This window comes from Phaethon aethereus, assembly GCF_964289735.1.
Source record: "Phaethon aethereus genome assembly, chromosome: 2".
NCBI lineage: Eukaryota > Metazoa > Chordata > Aves > Phaethontiformes > Phaethontidae > Phaethon > Phaethon aethereus.
In genome coordinates this window covers 165,737,583-165,746,958 of record NC_138582.1, presented here as the reverse complement: position 1 = coordinate 165,746,958, position 9,376 = coordinate 165,737,583, and the positions used below count along the sequence as shown (strand labels likewise).

Below are 9,376 nucleotides of genomic sequence, written 5' to 3'. Positions count from 1 at the left end.
TCTGGACACATTCAAGGACCTTCACATCCTTCTTAAACACATCCTTAACACATTCTTAAACACATCTCTTGACCGGCTGGTCAGGCTGTGCTTGATGCAGCCCGGGATGTGGTTTGCCCTCGTGGCCACCTGGGCTCGCTGCTGGCTCCCCTTGAGCCTCCCGTCCACCAGCACCCCCAGGTCCCTTTCTGCAGGGCTGCTCTCCAGCCACTCCTCTCCCAGTTCATACTTGAGCTGGGCAGTGTCACACCTCCGCTCTGCTCCCGCGGACCTGCAAGCACCGAGCTGACCACCTCCGCCGCTGGTGGGGTTATCTCTAAGGAAGCCTTCAGCGAGAAAAACCCACCATGGTCATTTCCTGCAGGGTGGGTTTGGTGCCAAAACCAAGGGCAGAGCTCTCCTGCCACAGCCCAGCCCCAAGTCAACGACACGTCGTCAGCTTATGTCGTCCTTACAGGCTGCGGCATTTGCCGGAGTCTCCTTTCCTGCTGACCAGGTCTGAGCTCGTGCCTGAGGCCAGGCAGACACAGCAATGGGTCTCTGGCTGAAATCATTGGCACTTTATTATACTCTTAGCCAAACCTTGCTATTAATAGTCCAAAGAGGTGTAGAGAGATGAGAGGAGGGTTAATGAGCAGAGGTATTTTGTTCTAGCTCTTCTCATGTTCATGCAGAGGTCGATCCCTCTCTAGAAACCCCCGTTACTCATTGTCATCTGGAAAACAAGAGATGAATTCAGTAGAGAGCCAGAGTAACGCATGTCTCCATCTCACGTAAGTGCTCAGGAGAAGGACCCGTTCCCAGCTGGGCCAGGGGATGGCTCTACCTACCTGTTCCCACCCAGAAAGGCTCAGGGACCGCAGCATTTCAGCCCCGCAGCTCAGGTCCAGCTGGCTTCAAGTAGCCTTCCCTCTTTCTTGCAGTGATTTAAAACACCTCTCCCCACCTTTCTTTCCAGCAGGGCCCACAGTTTACAGCAGCATTTCCACAAAACCACCATCCTGTTCCCGGGAAACAGCTGCTCCTTGTGCCAGGCATTATTTCCGGAAGCAAAGATCTCATTGTTCCCTCCCAAATGCAAGGCTGAGGGGGCATAGTGCGGCACGGCAGGACTTGCACTTGTAGAGAGACTTTATGTTTGGTGCATTTCCCATTCACCAGGCAGCTCATCCCTTCCGTGGTTTCCTGCAGTAAGGTTTTGTCTGGGTGAACAGCGATGATAATTTCTTGGACACAGAGCCCAGCTCCTGCCTGGCTTGAATTTTGCCTGTGGTCCTCAGCAGAGCATTTCAGCTGCAAGACAGCAGCTTCTTAGAATCACAGAATTATAGAATCACAGCATAGTTTGGGTTGGAAGGGACCTTTAAAGGCCATCTAGTCCAACCCCCCTGCAATGACCAGGGACATCTTCAGCCAGAGCAGGGTGCTCAGAGCCCCGTCCAACCTGACCTGGGATGTTTCCAGGGATGGGGCATCTGACATCTCTCTGGGCAACCTGGGCCAGGGTTTCACCACCCTCATTGTGAAACATTTCTTCCTTATATCTAGTCTAAATCTGCCCTCTTTTAGTTTAAAACTGTTACCCCTTGTCCTATGGCAACAGGCCCTGCTAAAGAGTCTGTCCCCATCTTTCTTACCAGCCCCTTTAAGTCCTGGCAGCTGCAAGAAGGTCTTCCCGGAGCCTTCTCTGCTCCAGGCTGATCCCCCCCCAGCTCTCCCAGCCTGTCCTCCCAGCAGAGCTGTTCCAGCCCTTGGGGCATTGCTGGGGCCTCCTCTGGCCCCGCTCCAACAGGTCCCTGTCTCTCCTGTGCCGAGGGCTCCAGAGCTGGACGCAGCACTGCAGGGGGGTCTCCCCAGAGCGGGGCAGAGGGGCAGAATCCCCTCCCTCACCCTGCTGGCCACGTGGCTTTGGGGGCAGCCCAGGACACGGTTGGTGTTCTGGGCTGTGAGCGCACATTGCCAGCTCATGTCCGGCTTTTCATCCACCAGTGCCCCCAAGTCCTTCTTGGCAGCGCTGCTCTCCATCCCTTCATCCCCCAGCCTGTATTGATAGCGGGGGTTGCCCTGACCCAGGTGCAGGACCCTGCTCTTGGCCTTGTTGAACCTCATGAGGTTCACACGGGCCCATTCCACGAGCTGGTCCAGGTCCCTCTGGATGGCATCCCATCCCTCAGGTGTGTCAACCGCACCACTCAGCTTGGTGTCATCTGCAAACTTGCTGAGGGTGCACTTGATCCCACTGTCTATGTAATTAATGAAGATCGTAAACAGTACTGGTCCCAATATGGACCCCTGAGGGACACCACTCATCACCAATCTCCATCTGGACATTGAGGTGTTGATTACTACCTTCTGGATGTGATCATCCACCCAACAACCTACCCATCAAATCCATCTCTCCCCAATTTAGAGGGAAGGATGTTGTGGGGGACTGTGTCAAAGGCCTTACAGAAGTCCAGATAGACCGCTTTGGTAGCTCTTCCCTTGTCCACTGATGTGGTCGCTCCATCACATCAGGCCACTAGGCTGGTCAGGCAGGACATGCCCTTGGTGAAGCCATGCTGGCTGTCTCGAATCAACTCCCTGTCCTCCATGTGCTTCTAGCAGGGTCTGTTCCATGATCTTCCCAGGCACAGAGGTGAGGCTGACAGGTCGCTAGTTCCCAGGGTTCTCTTTGCTACCTTTTTTAAAAATGTTTCCTTTTTTCCAGTCTCCAGGGTCTTCACCTAACTACCAGGACTTTTCAAATATCATGGAGAGTGGCTTGGCAACTACATCAGCCAATTCCCTCAGGACTCTGGGATGCATCTCATCAGATCCCATAGACTTGTGCATGTGCAGGTTCCTCAGGTGGTCTCAAACCCGATCTCTTACAGTTCCTTCCAATAGTTTCACTACACCAGAAGTAGAACCAAATATCCTGATTTAGCACCCCCCAGAACTCCCAGTTCAACTCCTAATCATTTAATAAATGAACAGAACCAATTCCTCTGGCAATCCCTTGCCTTCATGAGAGATGCATCAGGTTACCTCGCAGGCACTAAGCAACTTACGCTGTAGATCCAGTCCACGTAGGCTGACACACGTGTGAAGACTGTCGGCTTCTTGTAGGTGTTACAGTAAGGAACTAGCCCAAAACTGACAATCCCATGGACTTGCCATTGGTCTTTGTAGCAGCTGAGAGGGCCCCCAGAGTGCCCCTGGATCAGAGGAAGGAGAGGAACATACTAAGACAAATTATCCCAGCAACTGAGGGATGACTGGATAGGATTAAGGAGAACCAGTTAGTTAATCACTGCACTGAACAGCAAAACAAAAATTTGTGCTGCTTTCTTTGCAAAGGCCTGACTGCTCCCCAGCAACGTGGGAGCAGAGACCGCTCAGTGCCTCCCAAGGTGCCGCAAAGATCAGACCCACTATTTATTATCTCAGTCTACATGCATGTACACACACATATATATATACACACACCCCAAGAAGAGCTGAAACCCTAATTTACCAGCACCGTTTCAGCTATAATGACTATAAGCCAATGGTCCAGGGCATGTTGCATCACATGCAATCCTTCCCAGCAAGGTCCATCTGCACAGCATCTCTGTTAAAAAATCAGTGCACTCTCCAGCTACAAGGAACCAGGTAGAAGGGAAACACTGGTCCTATTGCTCTCTGTAAACAAGTACATTCAAAGGGTCTGGGGAAGTTAAGGCAGTGAAAAAGAAAGAAACTCAAGTTAAAATATATGAGAAGATAAAGGCTCTTGCTTGTCTCAGAACCTGGTTTGTAACTGGGTTCTGTCATAATTAAACCACACCAAAAAATACAGTAAATATCTATAGACCTATAATTATACTATACCTATAATTGTACTATGTATAATTGTGTAACCTGTTTTATTTCTATATGTTTCTATATTATGTTCATATATTTAAATAATAAAATATGTTACGTATTTGTCCATTATTTTTTAAGGACTCTGCATGGTTGCTTTCACCAGAAGCCACCTCTGTAGGTACGGGAATGCAGGCAAAGGTAACATGTAGCCCTGCGGGCACACACCAAACCTCCTTGCCTGGATGCTGGGGCCATCTGGAGCCCCTGGAATAAAGGGCACCTCACAGCATCCTCCTTTCCCACGGAAGCAACTTGGACATAGCCAAAGCTTTCAGCATCCTCCGTGTAAGCAGAGCAGCTGGGGAGGAGGTGGAGGACAAGCAGGGCGAAAGCATGGGGGACCACCATGCCGCCTGGAGCCCCTGAGACAAAGGAGGCCTCTCAGCACCTTCCTTTTCCACCTAACCACGGTCCAGGGTGCAACATGACAGCAACACTGGAGGAGTGGTAGGACTTCCCTGCAACTTCATCCTTTGGATGAGGGCAGAGGGGACTGCCAAAGCCTCAACCGTTCCCCAGGATCTGGTCAATGGGACATGCTGCTTGAAGAAAGGGCAAATCTCCCCTCCAGAATCAGAGGGAAGACGTGTACCCTGAGGATTTGGAGGTCTTCTCTCTGCTGGCTGCTCTGGGGTGATGGAGAAACGTCAGCAGTTTGGTTTAGAAGATATTCAGCAGAAAGCAGCGAAAGGGCCAGGATTTGCAGGAGAGCTATTGCAGGTGGAGAAATGGCAAAACCAGGTCCCAACTGAAGGAAGAGCAAAGTCAGATAGGAAGGGAAAAAGAAAGAAAGGAGCTTGAAAACCTTCTGGTAACAACAGATCTTACACTGCATCCGGACTTCACGCCATCTCCACCTGCGCACAGATCATAGTGACTTTTGCTTGAGATCCCCACCAGTCGTTCTGGGAGTAGATCTTATGGCCAAGCCCGGCAGCATCACCTCCTGCAATCTGACCGCGCTGCTGCACTAGCAGAGAAAGGCTGAAATTTTGGTCCAGGAGCTCCAGCGGTTGAGGAATGAAGCCCACACCCTGCCCCAGGCAGCCTTACCTGGACAGCAGTCCCTCTGAAACCAGGAGGGACCTTCAACACTCCTCCTCCTTCCCCCTTACATACCACTAACCAACCCTCATCTGGTAATATAGCAGGGATAGTTATTGGGCAAAATTTCTTCTTCAGGTGGAAGCACTCCCAGCTCAGTGAACCCATTGTCATAGGCAGGAGAATTGAGACGCAGCAGGGCAATGTCATAGCTGAAAGAGGGTACAGGTAAAAGAGTCTTTACTGAAAATCCTGAATTAGTCATAAATCAGATCTGATGTCGTCACTCTTATTTTCTCACTTGTACAGGTCTCTAGCCTCTGGCATGGTGACAGCCAAGCACCTTGCAAGCTTTATGAATTAATCCTTACAGCTATCACAGGTGACAGGAAAACATGAGCAATTCAGAGAGACAGGTCATGGTACAGACTGGTAAAGGGCTGAGAGCCCCCAAAAACCTCCTACTCCTTTGGAGGCAGCCACCTCAGAGGGAATTTTAGTGGACCCTGGGTGGACAGACATGCCTCTGAGGGGGGATTTAAGACAGACATGGTTTAGGGAACATAGTGGTGCTGGATTAATGGTTGGACTTGATGACCTTGAAGGTCTTTTCCAACCTAGTGATTCTGTGATTCTGTGATTCTGTGACCCTCGGCATTTCCCGTTAGCTTCCCTTCATCAGATACGGACAGTGATGTGACTGCTGTCAGCCCCTGAATCTGCCACGCATCCTGGGCCCCCCTGTGAGGCTCTAGCTTTTCCCCATCTTGGGCTAAACAGGACCAAGGTTATCCAGGTCATATCGAGGTTATAGACACCGTGTAACACCTCCAAGAGAGGAGGTCATTTGGGAAATCTCCATTGCATGATCTTCCAGTACTTCCCACAAATCCAGCCTCACTTGGAACTGGACTGAATGTGCTCATAAACACTAGCGGGACAGGGTGCTAAGTAGCATTCAGCTACCTGACGATACTCAAAATAATTACCCATTGGCAATGTCGTAGGGATTCCAGCCATCACGAATGAAGACTCTGTCCACACCAATATAGGACTCAGTGCCATCCACCTCCAAGAGATTGTGCTCACCCAGAGCCACTTGGTAGGTTGCTCCTGGTGGCCTGAAAAAAAATCACAGAATAATGAATGTGAAAACTACTTCCCACCGCTAGCTTTGCACTGTGACTCCTGCACCGCTGAGACCTTCCACCAATGTAGTGATTTCTAAAGCACCTTCCACCGGAGGATTTTCAATGGACTGTAGCTAAATGGTCTTACGAATTAGGCAAATGCTGCCTGCAGTTTGCTGCAAAGCAAGTGAAGGTGCAGCATCAGCTAATACAGGGCTGAGCTCGGTCTGGAACGAGAACGTTCACTTTGAGTGTCTGCATCTATCTGAAACAGGGTGAGAAGGACCAGCTTGTTATGCTTTCTTGCAAGTACATTCACTAAAGGCATGAGTAATCAAGGGTGTTTGCTGGTTGGTGTCGTGCCGTACCGTTCAGGCGGTGCGTTAGACACGCCGCAGAGCAAATTGTGCAACATGGCCCGTGAGCTCCAAGACACGCATTTCCTTCAAACTTTCCCCCTCTGTGCAGGTTTCTCGGGACGCAAACCCACCCGAAATGCTCGCATTCATGCAAATGTACCTTCTTTTATGCCACTCGGCAATCAGCTTGATTTCCGCTCCCAGGAAGTGAGCGATTAACGTGTAAAATCAAGGCTAAAGCAAACAGAGTTTTGCAGTTCCCTTGATGAAGCACGCGGCGAGACGCCCAGCTGCGCAAGGAACGGCACCGCTGGGGAGCTCAGGGGGTGAGAAGGGTCCGGCCCCCGCCTGCAGCAAGAACGATGAGCAGAGCAAGAGTTCTACCTCTTCTTACCCTCCTCACAGGCTGAGGCAATGAGCTGCAGGCATGACCCATCCACAGGTTCCACCGCAGGTGTGGGAGCAGTACCCGGGGCGTAAGCGTAGGCAATCTGAAGCTACACCTGGATCAAATGATAACATATTTTACACCCAAGCCATGCCATGCCTCTGCAGAAACGGCGTGCGCGGCTTTGGACAGCGGAAGCTGCCATTTTCTCACTGGTTTTTCAGGTATAAAGCTTTTTTCAAGTGTAAGACACCAGCATTACCTGCCACTTCCAGCTGTTTGGCTGGGCCTCACGGCCTCCAATTACTCGCCCCGTCAGCACATCTTTCTGAAGAGCATCCCTGAGGGGGCTTCCAGAGATTGCCCCTAACCACACAAAAAAAGGAGTGCGGTTCGTCATGTGGGTTCCTAAAGAGCATCGGTCATCGCGTGTCGCTGCCGGCGCCAAACTCGTGCCGCGCAGGGCAGCCAGCTCAGCAAGTCTGACAGCTCAAGTGACCGGGACTTGCACGTGGTGCCACCATGACCGCTCTCCACCCTGGAGGCTGTCTTTAAAGCCCCCATGGTTGAAAAATACCATAAACAGGCTTCAAGATGCAAAACTTTTCTATAAATTGACTTGTTTCCCGTGCTCCCTACAACCCCACCCCAGCTGCCAGGTGGTTGCACACCAACGTAAATAAATCCCCTTTCCTTCAGGGTGTAGGTTTCCGCTCCCCTCCCTCAGAGCACCACCAGTTCTTTCTCATGGAGATCTTGTTCCCGCACAGAGAAAACCCTTCCATAACTGTGTCCACGTTAGGTTTTGCCTTAGCAAAACTGCAGAGAAAAAATTGGTATGCTCTAATCTGCACCACTTAGAGGTTGAGAGGTTCACCCTTTCCCAGCTCAAATACTTCAGTTGCAACTTACCCAGACAACTAAGAAGAACCAGAAACTGAAACATCTTTAATGAAGTGGTAGCATTTTTCCAAGAAAAAATTCTTTTTATATGAAAATATCTGATAAGCAGCTGTGTCTAAATTTGTGGTTAATACAATTTATCTATACTCATAACTCATTAAACCGATGAAAAATGTTCTCTATGTGGAAAAAAAGGAGGAGCAGCAACCTGTTCAAGGTAGAGTCCAAGGTTACACAAACACCTCCACAGTGCTTAGTTCCCACAGAGCCATGAAGCAGAAAAAAACCTGATAAATTTGGAGTGCTCTCAGATCAAGTCAAAAACAAAACAGTGCAAACCCAGGCTCAAGAAGCCAACACTTCAGGATAGCAATTCTTGATGCACATGTTGTATTCCCTTGTAAGAAATTATCTGTCAGCCCAGCTGCCTGCTGCTCCATGTAACATGAACTGCTTCTTGTCAACGACGTCAAAAGAACAATAGCAAATAAGGAGAAGCGTAACCACCGAGGGGGGTTCAACCTTGGCCGGACATGTTAAACTGACCTTGGCTGGACACACTGATCCTTTTTCAGTATCCTTTTCTGCTCCCTCCTCCCTGCTGAATGAGTTTACCTCTGCCTCCCACAAAATGCTGGCTGTCGGTGGCAGGAAGGGAGGCAGGAAGCTGGGCTATGGCCAAGCGGGATGCTGCAGCTGGAAGAGACCGGGGCTATCTCTGAGGAATAGAAAAGGACCCATAATCACAGAATGGTTGAGGTAGGAGGTCTGGAGGTCATCTAGTCCAACCCCCATGCTCAAACAGGGCCACTGAGAGCAGGGTTGCCCAGGACCATACCTAGATGGCTTTTGAGTATCTCCAAGGAAGGAGAGTGCTTGGTCAGCCTCACAGTAGAAGGGTGTTTCCTGTTGTTCAGAGGGAACCTCCTGTGTTTCAGTCTGTGCCCATGGCCCTTGGTCCTGTCACTGGGCACCACTGGAAAGAGCCTGGCTCCATCCCCTCTGCATCCTCCCTTCAGGTGTCTATGCACATTGACGAGATCCTCCCTGACCCTTTTCTTCTCCAGGCTGATCAGTCCCAGCTCTCTCAGCCTTTCCTCATGGCAGAGGTGCTCTAGTCCCTTAATCACCTTTGTGGCCCTTTGTTGGACTCTTTCCAGTATGGTCATGTCCGTCTGGTACTGGGGAGCCCAGAACTGGACCCAGTACTCCAGGTGTGGCCCCACCAGCGCTGAGCAGCAGGGAAGGATGACCTCCCTTGATCTGCTGGTCATGCAGGTCATCCTTATGCAGCCCAGGATACCATCTGCCGCCTTTGTGGCAAGGGCCCATTGCTGGCTCATGTTCGACTTGGTGTCCACCAGAGCCCCCAGGTCCTTTTCTGCCAAGCTCTTTCCAGCAGCTTGGGACAGGCAGTAAGTAGGGGAGGCACCAGGTGATATTGCCAAGACCTGCATCCCATCTTTGGCAGTGGCCTTGGTGTAGCACTTCAGGAGAAAATGTAGAAGTCTTTGTAATGGATAACTTTCTTCTAGGGGGAAGTATGCTTTGCTTTTTTATATCCCCATTAACTGCAGTCCCCTAACCATTTTATACTTGTGGAGCATCATGATGTAGATCCCTTTAATGGCTTAAGGCTTCTATCCGGGAATATATATAGC

The 9,376-nt window shown here is 50.4% G+C and overlaps 1 pseudogene across 1 annotated transcript; it reads right to left on the bottom strand.

Moving 5' to 3' along the window:
- Window positions 1–688: 688 nt before the first annotated feature.
- Window positions 689–7,758, bottom strand: LOC309402667 (elastase-1-like; annotated as a pseudogene). The gene is made up of 8 exons: window positions 7,725–7,758; window positions 7,069–7,178; window positions 6,828–6,921; window positions 5,925–6,056; window positions 5,007–5,147; window positions 4,720–4,856; window positions 3,054–3,200; window positions 689–715 (listed from the first exon to the last, which is right to left on the bottom strand). The product of its transcript is annotated as an elastase-1-like (transcript).
- Between the last annotated feature and the right edge of the window lie 1,618 nt (window positions 7,759–9,376).